Genomic DNA, 14,278 nt, shown 5'->3' on the forward strand with positions numbered 1-14,278 from the left:
AAATGATTTATAGATGGCGCAAAAAAACTCGTAGATGAAATTGCTTCGCACTGTTGCATTTGTCCAACACCTCCCCTCGAAGAATTTCGGATACGGCAACAATCAATTCGCATCAACCATACCCAGATCTGTGATGCACTGGTAGTGTTTTTCGGCAGGTAATCCTTTTGTGAGCACATTTGCAGGCATATCTTCAGTTGGCATAAAATTTAGTATGATATCGCCGTTTTGATGTTTTTCTCGTATGAAGTGGTGACGTACATCTATGTGCTTGGTTCGCGAGTGATAAGCGCTACTCTGCACTAACTTTTGTGCACTTTGGCTGTCGTTATATATTATAATTGAGCTATCCTTTAATCCGATTTCCTTTATAAGATTACGCAGGTATAAGGCCTCTCTTGTCGCTTCACATAAAGCCAAATACTCGGATTCAGTGCTCGACAGTGAAACGGTCCTCTGCTTGCGTGCCTCCCACGATATTGCAGCTCCAGCTAGTATAAAGGCATAGCCGGAATAAGACCGCCTATCCGCCATGTTCGCGCCCCAATCTGCATCAGCAATTGCATATAATTTTTTATTTGATTCTTTGTAGAAAATGCCGTAGTTGGTTGTACCTTTTAAGTATCTTAAAACACGCTTAGCTGCCTTCCAATGAATTTCGGTGTAGTTCGAGTAGAATTGGCTCAAAAAATTAATGCTGAAAGCCAAGTCAGGACGCGTTGTAACAGCCAAATATAATAAGGCACCAATCAAACTTTGATATGGATATTTTTTCATTTCAGTTTCATCACGTACAGCGGGTTTTTCTAGCTTAGTGTTGAATTCTAGTGGAGTTTTGACTGGTTTGCAGTCCTCCATATTAAAACGTTTTAAAATTTGTTCTGCATATTCACGTTGATTTAGGAACACACTGTGGTTTTTGAGAACTTGGGGAAATTCTATGCCCAAACAAGTTTTTACTGGACCTATGTCCTTCATCTCAAAGCTTGCGGCAAGAGACTGTTTGATTTCAATTAAGAGCGATTGATTATTTGGAGCTATTAATAAATCGTCCACGTAAACGGTAATCAGCGCAAGACTCGAATTCTTACGCATAATAAAAAGGCATGGATCACATTTAGATGAATGAAATCCCATTTCACGTAATTTAGTATTCAATTTCTGGTACCACTGAAAACCAGAGCGATTTTTGCAATTTGCATACGGGGTTCTTGTTTTCGGATAAAGCTGTCAACCATTTGTCTGCTATAGCTCGAATTTTACTAGCTTTTGGATCAGCTGTGTCCGGAATCTTACCTGAGATGACCTTTTTGAGGATCACTTCCATATATTCTGGTATTTGCATATAAACGCTTTCATCTAGATCACCATTCAAATAAGCAGTGATGACATCCATTTGGTGTATCTGAAGATTCATTTCCGCTGCCAAAGCTGCCATTGTTCTGATTGATGTCAATCGCGTTACTGGTGAATATGTGACGTTGAAATCCTCCCCTGGACGTTGCGAGCACCCTTTTGCTACGAGACGTGCCCAGGTTGCTCCACGATGTCCCATGTTTCATTCGAAATCTGTGCGATGTACTCATTTTCAACAGCTACTTGCCATGCTGCTGCTTCGTCGCTGCTAAATGCCTCTTTTAGTGTCACTGGATCTTCACACGTTGCCATATTAACATATTCACAATCTTCAAAATCAGAGCTCGATTCTGACACACTGTCATTTGCTTGTTCCTTTGTGTTACTGGCCGCCTTTTGATATATCTTTCGAGGTCGTCCCCTTAAGCCAACTCTCATTAATCTTGGCCTACCTCTGCCGTATTTCGATTTCGAAGATGGAGAAACATCTTCACTTTCACATTCACTGACTGATTTTTCAGCAATGTCTTCGCAACAAATTTCGTTTCTAACCGCTTTCAACTCCAATTCTATTTCGAAATCTTTTTTCTCGTTATCAGATTTGTGAAACATTTCTTCGAAGAACTTGACATCGCGGCTCACCAGAATTTTTCGTTTTTCGGGAGACCAGAGTCGATAAGCTTTAGCCTCATTTGAATATCCCACTAAAATACACTCTTCAGATCGTGGGTCAAATTTACCGCTTTGGTTGCCTTTCATCAACACGTAACATTTGGCACCGAACGGTCTGAAATGAACAACTGTCGGGGTTTTCCCCGACCAGAGTTTTAACGGTACCTCACTTTTAAGAACTTTAGTTGGGCATCTATTCCTGATATCGTTCGCTGTGTTAATTGCTTCTGCCCAAAATGTCCCTGGTAGATTCGCCTGCGCCAACATGCATCTAGACATTTCCAAAAGAGTTCTATTTTTCCGTTCTGCGATGCCGTTTTGCTGTGGTGTATAAGGCGCACTCAACCGCCTCCTAATTCCACCATCGTCCAGATATTTTTGAAAGTTGCCGTTAATATATTCTAAGCCGTTGTCTGATTGGAGAAACTTTATTTTCTTTCCTGTGAATGTTTCGGCAGAATTTTTGAAAATTTTAAACATTGGCAGTACGTCGGACTTTCGTTTTATAAAATAAACTTCACTGTAACGAGAAAAATCGTCCGTGAATGTCACAAAATATTTCGCACCTGAGTGTGAGCAAACCCTCATAGGCCCACAGACATCAGTATGCACAATTTCAAGCAGTTCTGTGGTACGCTGCTCACTTTGCTTAGGAAAGCTCTCTTGTGTTTGTTTTTGGCTAACACAAATCTCACAAGTCGCTAATTTTTCATTGCTGTCAAAATTCATACCATGTACCATACCTGCGGCACGTTTTAAATCGATTTCATTGAGGTGACCCATACGAACATGCCAGGTGTTAAGTTTGATAGGCTTCGCTTCAGATATTTTTGCTGTCGGCTGTGAACTTTTAAGATAATATAACCCACCAATGCGTGTGGCAGTAAGTACTGGCTTACCTTTCTCTATAATAAGTGCTTTATCTCGCTTAAATATTACCTCAAATCCCTTTTCTGTAATCTTCGAGACTGAAAGTAAATTTGTTCTCAGATCTGGCACGTACATAACTTGTTCGAATTTTATCGGTGCTTCTTTCCCTTCTTCGTTAATAACAACCCTGACGTTGCCTACGCCAGCGATATTCGCTGTGTCGCTATTTGCCAAACTAAGTGTTTTACTTATTTCTTTGAAGTTGGTGAAGTTGTTTTTGTTTGAACTCATGTGAGAGGAACAACCACTATCCATACACCAATATTCGCTTGAATTCTTTAGCAAAAGAGCCGATTCGAACAACATTGATTTTTCGATCTTTTCTTCAGTAGCGTGACGTGCATTCCAGTTGGAAGTTTTGTTGTTTTGTTTTGATCGACAATTTCGCGATATGTGACCAACCTCGCCGCACTTATAGCAAGTTCTATGATCAACCAATTTTGGCACTGAATTTCCTTTTCGTTTATAGTTGCTGCTAGCATTGCCGGTTTGCTTGTGAATATTTTTAAATTTTATTTGAACATTGAATACGTTCTGTTCCGCAGCTGCCTCCTTTGCTTTTCGCGATTGTTCTTCCTCCAGTATCTTTACACGAAGAACATCCGGCTTGGGAAGTTCATCACGTGTCTCCAAGGCACATCGAAAAGTATCGAAGGAATCAGGCAAACTATAAAGAAGCAAAATTGTTAAAAGATCATCACCCACAGTAACATTTATTTCTTTTAGCTTAGTCACGGCGTGGAAAAACTCATTTAAATGTTCACGGATGTTATCTCCTTCCTTCATTCGCGCGAGGGCTATGCGTTTCAGGAGTGTTGCTTTTCTTGCAGGACCTTTTGATTGAAAAGTAGACTCCAATTTCCTCCACATATCATACGACGTTTCATATTCGGAAATCAAACCTAATTCCGAGGAAAATATTGCAAGCGTTATATTAACACACGCCTTTTGATCGAACTCTTTCCACTTTGTTGCATTTTCGCCGGTTGGGCAGGCTTTCTCTCCCGATGCGTAGCTCCACAGGTCAGCCTTTATCAGAATAGCACGCATGTGCAATTTCCAGCTATCATAATTATCCGCGTTTAGCGGATCAATCCTTATAGATGTGCCAGCCATAGTTATTTTAAACGGTCGGGCTATTTTCTAATTGAACTATCTGTCCCGATAGTTTTATCCAACGTAATTGAAAACATTTTTATTTATTTTTTGATTTCGTGCCTGGGCCCATAACCTGTTGCTTTGAGTACGCTTTATTCAATGAACAGAAAAAATTAACAAGAAAACGGAAGTGCGGAATATTGAATGTATGTTGAAAATATGTGACAGAATAAAAATGTTGAATAACTACAGAAATGATTTATAGATGGCGCAAAAAAACTCGTAGATGAAATTGCTTCGCACTGTTGCATTTGTCCAACATAAATATATACTAATTTTGTTAATTTTATGCAGGTCGAAAGACGTGAGTACCAAACAGCAATAAGAAAGGCTAGTTGCATTAATGGAAGAGAGTTCACAATTCGCGACGCAACGGAGCTGAATTGCTTGGGACCAGCAGTTCGAACGGCGGCAAAATGGATTAAGGTTAATAATGGTTTGTTTTTGTGATGTTTATAGAAATACATTTTTATTTTCCCTTGGCAGGTATGGGCTGAAATACGTAGAGGAACTGAGATACATATTTTTTTCGAATGACAAATAATTGAATAAAGAAAATTTATAACAAAAATAAAACAGAAACTGTGGCGTAAAGGTTTCTATTTAATACTTTTTAGATTTTTCTATAATATTCTAAGAATTTCATTTCTTATGTTTTCTGCTTCTCCGTTATTTGACTTCACTTCAATATCTTCAGCATCATCGTTGAGGGTCTCATCGGATAACTCTTCATCCGGAAGTTGAACATTATAAAACAAGCAAATGTTGTGCAAAGCTGCACACACATTAATAATTTGTGTGGTTTGTTTGGAGAATAGTTAAGAGCTCTTGCCTGCAACAAATATCTAAATCGATTTTTCAGGACTCCAATTGTTCTCTCAATGATACTTCTCGCTTGGATTTGGCTCGGGTGCACTGCTGCAACTGGTTTTCTGTACTGGACAGTAGGTTCATAAACGCCTCTTTAGATAATCTAAAGTTCTTTAAAAATCTGTAAGGAAATTTCTATTTTCTACTTCTAGCTAGTTCCACTAATCTTTCATCGCCCGATGAATCGTCGAACCACAACTCCGTTGTACTCATTTTCACAAAAAATAGTCGCGGACGTCGGATGTTTGAAGTGGACAGTCTTCGGTTTCGTGTTTGTCGAAGTCATCGTAGATATCACAAAAAAAAAACGGGCTTTGGGCTAGTGTAATCTGTCGGTATAGTCTCGAGCGCCTCGATTTTTGCCTTCAATGTGTAATTTTTCTTCTGCATATCGGCAATTATTGAGTTTAGGTGGTTAGTTTGTGCTGTATGTCTTCTGTCTCTTCTCCCTCTATAGGAACTTTGCAATACAATTATTTTGCGGGTTTTTCCAACAAAACTCGAGTCGAAAGTTTTCACGAGAAAAGATGCGGCAAACAACGCTAGTTACGTTTGACAAAAAGAAAATGTTGCTGGGGATGTTCGAAAAACGGAGTTGCATGCTTACGAATATTCAGATCATAATGCTTCGTTCACACTAAGCTCGTTAATTCTGCCAAATATTTTTTTATTGTTGGTGTTTAAATTGCACCATTGATAATTTTTGCTAAACTGTTAATTACACGTGTTCTTTGTACATTATTTTCGTTCACATTATTTCTTTTCACTTAGAAATTAGCATCGATTTACGCTCATATAAATACCTACATATATATACGTATTTATTTTTTAAGGGTTTAATTCTTTTTAGACTCTATCAATCACTAATATTTAATATTCATATCTACATTACTAGCACAAAGTTAAAAATTCACACTTTATAATAAACTCACTTTTAATATAAATAAAAATTTAATTAAAATATTATATTGATATATGAATATTGCAAAAACCATTGGTATATACCCACCCCTCGCGGTGAACATATTAAAAAACATTAATATGCGATTGTATCCAATTAGGTACATTTTTTTGGTGGCAGGCTATCTCATAGGGCTTTGAAAATTCCTCATAGCCAAATAATAAAACTGGGCCTTTCCGCCTAAACAAGCAGAGCGGAAACAAGGTCTTTCCGCCTCAATGAAGACAGGGGATTAGAGACGAGGGCTCTCCGACCCCAGCTGCGGCATGAACGGTGGCGTGCGCGTGGATCGGAAACCGGGCCTTTTCGACCACCTACGCAAGCAACGATGATGCGCCAAAATAAAAGGACGGGCGACAATATACTGGTGACTAGGCCTCGCCAGGTATAACGGCCCTAATATGATTTGTACATAACAATAAGTATCCACGTTCATAATATTTATCGTTACAGAATTTTTCAGACGTCACCAGCAGCCTCAGATGTTTCACCACAACATACCGAACGTGGGCTAACACCTCCGTCCCAACACAATGATTGCTTATCGCAAGGGGGCCGGCATGTTTAGGCCACACCCTAATATTTAATAAATGTTAAGCCACTCTAATGGTAACTGCGCCAACCGTTCCGACTGTTGCTAACCACCGTTTCCAGTCGCTGCAACGTGAAGGCCGTTAACCCTGGCATTTCCCCGCCGAACAGTTAAAACGTTTACCGTGTTAAACGCTGTTCGGCGAGATTACTTTCGCCTCAATTTTTAATCTAACTTTCACTGCGATTTGTTAAAGGAAAGTATCAGGACGTGCCAGCCAGAGGTAAATAAAATTACATAAATATTTCTTTTTTATTAATAATAAATAAGTAGCACCAAGTTGTTACTTATTGTACATTACACATTTTATATCGACATACATATTAAGATATATACTGAAAATAAATGATAATAACTGACCACTGACACGCTTTTGTACTTTTTCTTATATTCCTTTAAATTAAATCATTGGAGCGACCGTGGAGGCCCCACATTTTTAAACCGCTCATTGCGTCGCACTCCGATGATAACAAATAAAAAAGATGTTTAAAGTATTTATTAATCAATAGTATATTTTCCTTCATTATTTACAATGTCTTCCCAAAGTTTAGGCAAATTTTCAATTCCCTGCTCAAAAAATTGGTTGTCCTTGGAACCAAAACACGCTTCGAAATCCGTTTTTATAGCTTCTTTTGAGGAGTAGTTCTTGTTACTCATATGGGATTGAAGTTCACGGAAAAGGTAATAATCACAAGATGCAATATCCGGAGAGTATGGTGGATGCGGCATTAGCTCCCATCCGAGCTCGTTCAGCTTGCCTAATGTTTGCCTTGCGGTATGAGGTCATGCGTTGTCGTGGGGAAACAAAACTTTGCGTCTATTCACTAAAGACGGTCGATTTTTGCTAAGTGCCTCATTCAGGTTTGATAGCTGATGGGAATAATAATCAGCAGTTATCGTCTGGTTTGGTTCCAGAAGTTCATAATAAACAATACCGGCCATATCTCACCAAATAGACAGGAGAATCTTCTTGGGGCGAAGGCCATCCCTAGGGATCGGTTCTGGTGTTTCATCTTTATCTAACCATTGGCGTTTGTGAACAGGATTATTGTAAAGGACCCATTTTCCATCACCAGTAACGATACGGTTCAAAAAACTTTCATTTCAAGTCGTTGCAGCAGCAGAGAACACACATTCACTCTCTGCTGAAGGTTGGCGACGAAAAGTTTATGCGGAACCCATTTTTCGAGCTTTGAAACCTTCCCCAACTGAACCAGGTGCCTGTGAACTACTCCATGCGATGAATTTAATCTCTGAGCTATCATATCGACTGTCAAATTTGGCTCAGCTTCCACGAGTTCGAGCAAAGTGTTGGAGTTAAAGACTTCAGGATGACCAATGCGCGGAGCATCCTGCAAGACACAGTTACCACGTTGGAATTTTGAAAACCACTTTTGCGCAGTCCTAACACTCACGGCATCTTCACCGTGAACACTGTTTATTTCTGCAGCAGCAGTTGTTGCATTTTTACCACTTTTATAAAAAAAATACAAAATTTGCCTCTTATACGCGTTCGAAGATTCCATTTTATTTTTTAACAACACGGGCTTCTATCCGCGATTAAAATCACTTGTTGAATGCACAATATTATCAAAGAAAATATAAATAGTTCCGTTATATTCCGCGAATAATTTTTTGTATGCAAAAATCGTACAAAAGTGAAATTATCGTTAAAATACGCACGAACTTATGGACTGACCTGATACTTAATTATAGGGCAGGCCTTATTTAGCGCAGTTCTATATACAAACCTCCGAAAGGATTTGTACGCCTTCGTTCAGTGATTCTCTATCTTCAATAGTGATATTTCGGGAATTAGGAAGTCTTTCCTTAAGTTCCCGTTTATATATTTGCCAATTGGTCTTTTTCAAGTTCCTGCTGGCAGGCGGGGCGCGAGAGCTGTTTCCCCCAAATTTTATTTCTATATAGCGATGATCAGAGTAAGAATGTTCGTTCAGAACCCTCCACTGCGTCATTTCTCCGTAGAGGGTGTGACATGCTAGCGTAATATCAAGAACTTCTTGTCTATTGCGCCTGAAAAATGTGGGTTCGTTGCCTTTGTTACACACTAAAAGCTTACTACACATAATATAATTAAAGAGAGACTCATCACGTTCGTTTGTATCCGAGCTCCCCATACGGTATGGTGGTCGGCAAAATAAAACGAGGTTAGCTAGATGTTGCTTCCGCTCACTTCCCAGCTAACCGTCGTAGTATCTGTGTTCCTGATTTTTTGAATCATACATATATTAAGATGTGTTTTTGCAATTATGCATGCTCTTTTAGTACCTTCACAATTGGTCTTATAAACCTTATAACCTGATGTCCTCAAGCCGCAGATTTCGCCATTCCGTATGCAGGGTTTCTGGATGAGGACTACATCCGGCTGATCTTCTGCCAGACGATCCAGGAGGGCAAGGCAGGCTTCTTTACAGTGGTGTAGAAAAAGATGCATCAGCTGTTAGCGTTATGTCTGGGTCTTCCTTATTTTCGCATAAAAGTTCTTTTTCGGAATACTTACGCTGTTGTACGGAATACTTACTCTACTCCAGAATAACCTTCAGTGCCACTTTCGTTAGCTCGGCATCAATCCATTTCCATTGGGCCTTGGGATCATACCTTCAGGATGGTTTTCGTCCAGAACTCCTATAATAATGCGGTCTTTTGCAACCTCCGCAAATGATTTTCTGGGCGTCACGCCAATTGTTTTATGCTTTTTTGCGTTTGGCCTATTTTCTTCCAAGGACCGTTGTCGTTGTGGAGCAGATTGTACAGGTTTAAAGTCTTTCAACTCCTGTGACATTTCGCTTTCCTTTGAGTGAGTTTCGTACACCCTCCTTAGGAGCTTTGCGGTGTTTCTGCGATCCTGGTAGCTCGCTTTCGCTGGATCTACCACCCTCACAAGCGGCCATCCTTCGGTACCGGAGCTAGCAGTAGCAGTGCTTCCGGTCAGGACTATTTTTGGAGGCTGAATCGCAGTTGACTGCCGGGCTAGTGCACCTCTACTTGTAGATGGACCTGTGTCCACACTGATTGTGTAGCTACTGGTCTTGCTTTCGCTGTGGCTTTCGCTATTTGCTTAGATCGACTTATTAAGCCGGTGGATGGTGTTTTCTTTGAGCACGGAGCGACCGTTGCTCGTATTGCGGAACTAATTGTTCCTGTCGGTCTGTTAAAGGAGGACCGATCTCCTTTTGTTTTTGAATTAGGACTTCGCATTTTGGACCCACGAGTGTCGGAGAAAGGATGTCCGCCCGTGCATAGCTCCGAACTACACGGGTAAGGCTAGTTATTACGGAGGGCGCCAGTTACCTGTAAGCTCCGTTCGAGATTTCGTTATTTATTAGAAGGACCCCAAGCCTGACAGACTCTCGGCACGGGTCGCATCACGCCTTAATCCAGCCCTTCACCCCCGACCACGTTAAAAGTACTTTGAGTAGTGCTGTACTATTGAGGAGTATCGAACCCTACCCATAGTACCCTTAACTTAGCTAAGTACCTCCTGAAAATAGGAAAACTGTGGTACTTATTACCAGCCGGCCCCCTCAGGTAGGGTTCAGTGAAGGATTTTCGCCAGCCACCGTTATACATTCTCTCAGCACTGAGAGGTTTAGTGAAGGCTTTGGCGGACTGAAATAGGCAACATTTCAATATAAAAACAATGTTAAGGAAACAAATGGCAAAGTAATATTAGATAATATTTATTATACTTAGCTTATTTTCCCCCATATTTAAGTTTTGCTAACTAATGCTCACTTACTCCCACATTCGCACATTTTTCTTAAATTTCAGCACTTTAAATCACTGATAATTTAAAAATTTATCCTCTACTTACATATATATATACACTGCATCAAAAAATTGTAAATACATATTTTTGGTGAAAATTTTTACTCTCGATTAATTGTAACTTTATGAGGATGAAATAACTTTAACAATTCTTTGACAATTTCTAACCATTTCCTTTGCATTTGAGTAAATCCCCTCATTCCGTTAAGCTTAGCTCAAATAATTGTGCATACAGCAAATATATGTCGTGAAAATCACTCAATGCTTGCTGTTTTAAATAGCGGTAAATATTTTTGTGACATACATATGTACATTTCCTAGAAACCATACTCGTTTTGTTTAGTGCGTTTTTATACTTTTGATCGTAAACACTTCGACATGGAGAGTCAGGCACCAAAAACGCATTTAGGAGTACCGGTTGATATTAAAAAATTAATTGTAAAGTTAAAGCTAGAAGTAAAGAGCTACGGTGAGAAATCAGCAACTGTTAACAGACCACGTGATACCATTCAATCCGCCGTAAAAAACGCTTGAAAAGAATCAAACGTTTATCATGGCCAAAGGGAGAGGACGAAAAAAAAATTTAATTAGTATACGGAGCGAATAATAGAACGAATGGTTAAAGCTGACCCGAAAATTGGAGCACCTAAGATTGCAGCAAACCTTGAGGAAACTGGCGGACCAGTTGTGAACCCACAAACTATAAGAAACTTCCTGAAATTTAAAGGTTACAAGGCGTGCGTCTCACGTAGAAAGCCATTTATATCAACGAAGAATGCAAAAAAGCGATTGGAGTACGATGGAGATGACTTTTGGAACGATGTTATATTTATGGACGAGAGTGAATACAACAAGTTTGGTTCAGATGGAAGAAGATTTGTATGGAGGAAAGCGAATACTGCTCTCAGAAAGGAAAACCTCACTCCTACCGTCAAGCTCGGTGGCGGAAATGTAATGGTTTGGGGCACAATGGTGGCTAGCGGTGTTGGAAATCTTGCATTTGTAGAAAGCACTATGGATAGATTTAAATATTTATCTATTCTAAAGGAGAATTTAAAGCAGAGCGCTGGAAAACTTGGTTTCGGCTCGGATTTCAGGGTGGTGCAAGAGAATGGCCCGAAGCATAGTTCGGAAGTTATAAGAACTTACTTGCTTTACAATTGTAAATCTGTGCACCTGCCCCAGTCTCCAGACTTAAATCCGATTGAGCATTTGTGGGATATTTTGGAAAAAAAAATTAGAAAGCACACAATAAAAAACAAAGAGCAATTGAAGCGAATTATCGAAGAGGAGTGGAAAAATATTTCGCCTGATGAAACCAAGAAGCTGTTATGTTCCATGAAAAGTCGACTGAAGGATGTAATTGAAACAAATGGATACCATACGTCTTGTTAAAACCTATGCATTTTAAGTAAACTTTAAATTTCCTTTACTGTATGTGCAATTTTTTTATGTAAAATTTTGAATAAAATTTCTTTTGTGTTATTTTTGCTTTGAATATCCTTAATTTATTCGTTACATTTTTTGTTATTGCTTTCACTATGAAATAAAAGATTGAAGAGAATAAAAATGTTCATCAAAAATCGTTTAATCTTAAAGGTATTATCACTTTCTTCCGAAAGTCAGTGCTGTATTTACAATTTTTTGATGCAGTGTATATGTACATACTATATATGCAAATCAGAATTGGTTTGGCATTTGTTAGGCAGGAATTCGATGATTGGATCATTGCTCCCAAATTAGTAATGATGCAATGACAGTTATAAAATAAGCACACACATTACAATGATTGTTTTTGTAATGTGTGTGGTTATTTAATAACTGTGTGCTCCTAATAGTCGTAGACAAGTACAGTAATGGAATGTGTGTATAAATTTTTGAAGTGAAAACTTCTTTAGAATCGTTGGGAGTGATTTGAGGAAAAGTGAAACGAAAAAGCGACCCTCTTGGCTACGAAGCGTTATATTATATGTTAATATAAACGTAGCGACGAACTAAATAAAAATAACTTTTATTTTTTCTTGTGATTCGAACCAAGGATTTTGGATCGGAAGCTCACATTGCTAGTCGCTCGGCTACCGCGCCATGCTGTCGTCGCTGGCCTAAAAGTTATTTAGTTACGAAGCGTTATATTATATGTTGATATAAATATTATATGTTGATATAAATAATTTTTGTGAGCGTGTAATTCTCAAAAGGTTTATTAGAAAATCTATTGACTAGGTAGTGTGGTATCTGTTCTTATCAGCTTAACATCTAATAGATCCTCCATCGGAGGACAACAAATGTTAAACGGATTTTTGGAAATGGGCGGAGTGTTTTAGGGACTTGCTCTCCACCTCTGCCACGGGTTGGCCCGGTATTGCAGTACCGCCGGGATTTCGGCCTTGAATAAATACAAAAAGAAATATACTAATACATTTAGCTTTGGTGGGAAGAGGCATAAATTTTTATATGAATACAAGTAGACGAAAATGGATTTTTTTTTTTTTTTGAAATTTGCATTGTAGGACATTTCTGATTATTTATTGAAAACAGTTTTTTGGTTTAGATACTGAAAGTCAGTTTAAGTGAATCGGTATAAATATTTCGTACATTAATTTTTGTGAGCGTGTAATTCTCAAAAGGTTTATTAGAAAATCTATTGACTAGGTAGTGTGGTATCTGTTTTTATCAGCTTAACATCTGATAGATCCTCCATCGGAGGACAACAAATGTTAAACTAATTTTTGGAAATGGGCGGAGTGTTTTAGGGGCTTGCTCTCCACCTCTGCCACGGGTTGGCGCGGTATTGCAGTACCGCTGGGATTTCGGCCTTGAATAAATACAAGAAGAAATATATTAATACATTTAGCTTTGGTGGCAAGAGACATAAATTTTTATATGAATACAAGTAGACGAAAATGGATTTTTTTTTTTTTAATTTGCATTGCAGGACATTTCTGATTATTTATTGAAAACAGTTTTTTTTTATTAAAATTGATTATAGAAGAAAATTGAATTTTTTCCAAAGTGAATTCATACACTAAGCTAAGTAAAACGTTTCGTAATTCAATTTTATGTTGACATCCAAATGTACACGGCGGAAGAAAAAAAAAAACAAATCAGCTGTGTTATTGCTACCACCTCCAAAAGATTCGCCTTGATTTTTCATATAAAAATTATAAATATCATCACTTGTGACAACTGTACCCAGTCGGTCGACAGTGTGTGAATCATCTTTAAATTCTGCAAGAATACCCTAACCTGCGCAGCGCACAGTAAAATCGACACAAAGCTGAGCGCAGAGCACAATCGTACAAACACACTAACGTACATACATACATATATACGCTCGAATACATTTTCTTACTGTGCTCAGCCAAGGCTGGTAGTCATGCACTGTGGCGATATGAACGCACAAATGCACATACACAGGCACGAACATGAAATCAAACAGCTCGGCGTGTTTAAGTGAATCGATATAAATATTTCGTACATTAATTTTTGTGAGCGTGTAATTCTCAAAAGGTTTATTAGAAAATGTAATGACAAGGTAGTTTGTTGGTTGTGTATGGTTATCGCTTCTCGGCCTTATGGCTAAGATCAAAGTGATCAAATGGGCGGAGTGTTTTAGGAGCTTGCTCCACCTCTGCCACGGGTTGGCCCGGTATTGCAGTACCGCCGGGATTTCGGCCTTGAATAAATACAAGAAGAAATATACAAATACATTTAGCTTTGGTGGGAAGAGACATAAATTTTTATATGAATACAAGTAGACGAAAATGGAAGAAATTTGTAAGTCTGTTTCTTCGGTCCGTTTGGGTATTTTTTTTGACAACATCGAAACCAAAGCATTTGTATCATATTTTATCTATCATAAGCCACTCGTACATTTGTTGAAATTGAAAACATTGAGGATGAATAATGATAAAATGAAGAAAATAAAATATGAACTTTATAGCAATATT

The 14,278-nt window shown here is 38.6% G+C and overlaps 2 non-coding genes and 1 pseudogene across 2 annotated transcripts; all 3 read left to right on the top strand.

Moving 5' to 3' along the window:
* The first annotated feature begins 12,527 nt into the window (after positions 1 to 12,527).
* LOC129250916 (U2 spliceosomal RNA) lies at positions 12,528 to 12,723 on the top strand. Its single transcript, XR_008582850.1, has one exon. It is a non-coding gene; the product is annotated as a U2 spliceosomal RNA (small nuclear RNA).
* Positions 12,724 to 12,956: 233 nt separating this feature from the next.
* LOC129250899 (U2 spliceosomal RNA) lies at positions 12,957 to 13,152 on the top strand. The gene has a single exon (XR_008582839.1). It is a non-coding gene; the product is annotated as a U2 spliceosomal RNA (small nuclear RNA).
* A 735-nt stretch (positions 13,153 to 13,887) lies between these two features.
* Positions 13,888 to 14,013, top strand: LOC129251021 (U2 spliceosomal RNA; annotated as a pseudogene).
* Positions 14,014 to 14,278: the final 265 nt, after the last annotated feature.

The sequence above is a fragment of the Anastrepha obliqua genome, chromosome 6, assembly GCF_027943255.1.
Source record: "Anastrepha obliqua isolate idAnaObli1 chromosome 6, idAnaObli1_1.0, whole genome shotgun sequence".
NCBI classification, from domain to species: domain Eukaryota; kingdom Metazoa; phylum Arthropoda; class Insecta; order Diptera; family Tephritidae; genus Anastrepha; species Anastrepha obliqua.